Consider the following 1,460-nt stretch of genomic DNA (forward strand, 5'->3'; position numbering starts at 1 on the left):
AACGGTAATGGAGCTGTCCACATATTATTTGAACTTAGCTTTCCTTCAGCCTCCATGATATTGACAAACTGCTTCTCTTCCCTAGATAGACTCATGGAATCCTCACCCTTGTCAAATAGCTCTTCCACCTTTATCTGGTTGGGACATGGGTCCCATGTTGAAGGCTTTCCATTGTTTTGGATAATGATACTCGTTCTGTATGTTCCAATGGAATTGGGCATGTGGGACCCTCCATGGCAGGTTTCACCGATGATTACCCAACCCAATCGCAGCCTTTGTGCGTACGGTGCGCTCGCCGGTCCAATTATCTGGTCTAGAACATGATGTGCTTCGATGAGGTCCCTTCCTATTAGCAGTGTGATGGAGCAGCGTTCATCCTGCTCTGGGATAAGGTGCGCTATACCATTTAAATGAGGGTGTTGCATGGCCACTGCTGGTGTCGGAATTTCTTCCCTTGCATCTGGTAGCTGATTACACTCAGTCATTGGTGGCAGGTCTAATTGGTCTGTGCCATCCAGATTACTAACAACGAATCCACTAGCATATCTGCCGTTTGCCTGCATTACTCCATTACAGGATGTGAGCGAATAATTTTTTTCTTGATATTGGACGTCAAATAGGTCAAGAAGCTTCTCCGAAACTAGTGACTTATTACTTTGGTCATCAATTATCGCATATGTTCGGACAGTCACTGTTTTATCACGTTTGTGACTGACAACCACAGGAACAATCTTTGCGCATGATTTGCCCGCCATTGCTGTATCGTCTCCACATTCTTGTGCGGAGGCAGTGGTAATGTTATGCTGGCGAGTGGTATTTTCCTCAGCTGCCTCCTTGGTGTGAGTGCATTGAGGTCACATGATCTTTACTGCTGCATTCCTCACATTTTATTAGCACCTTACAAGCTCTTCTGCGATGCGATGGATCTAGGCACCTGAAGCATAGGTTAAACTCTTTTAACTGCTGATATTTCTCTTGAGCACATCCTTGTCTTACTTCGACTCATCAATTGGAGTCAAACCTATACTAGCCAAACTACCTCACAATATTCAGGAAAAATGGGTCTCCAATGCTGGAAACTACCTAGAACGAAAGGATGTCATCTACCCACCATTCAGCCACTTTTGCCAGTTTATAAGAAAACAAGCTAAAGTTAGAAACAACCCAGCCTTAACCGGACAGACGCCTCAAGTCAGAGAGCATAGGGTCTCTACTAGGAAAACCAACACTCTTAAATTTTAACTGTCTTAAATTTCTTACACTCCGTTAATGTGTGCGAGTTTGAGTTGTGTATAGGGCACTTGGCTTTGTGCTCAGGTTGAGTGTTGGTTTTCCTAGTAGAGACCCTATGCTCTCTGACTTGAGGCGTCTGTCCGGTTAGGGCTGGGTTGTTTCTAACTTTAGCTTGTTTTCTTATAAACTGGCAAAAGTGGCTGAATGGTGGTCTCTTATACACCTCT

At 44.4% G+C, this 1,460-nt stretch overlaps 1 protein-coding gene across 1 annotated transcript in view; it reads left to right on the forward strand.

The window, feature by feature from the left end:
* The window catches only part of LOC117121444 (sodium- and chloride-dependent neutral and basic amino acid transporter B(0+)-like), a 72,823-nt gene that overhangs the window by 48,109 nt on the left and 23,254 nt on the right, over positions 1-1,460 (forward strand). The gene's annotated exons all lie outside the window — the stretch shown is intronic.

Source organism: Anneissia japonica, unplaced genomic scaffold (assembly GCF_011630105.1).
Source record: "Anneissia japonica isolate Jap-2015-1 unplaced genomic scaffold, ASM1163010v1 scaffold288261_len294488_cov152, whole genome shotgun sequence".
NCBI lineage: Eukaryota > Metazoa > Echinodermata > Crinoidea > Comatulida > Comatulidae > Anneissia > Anneissia japonica.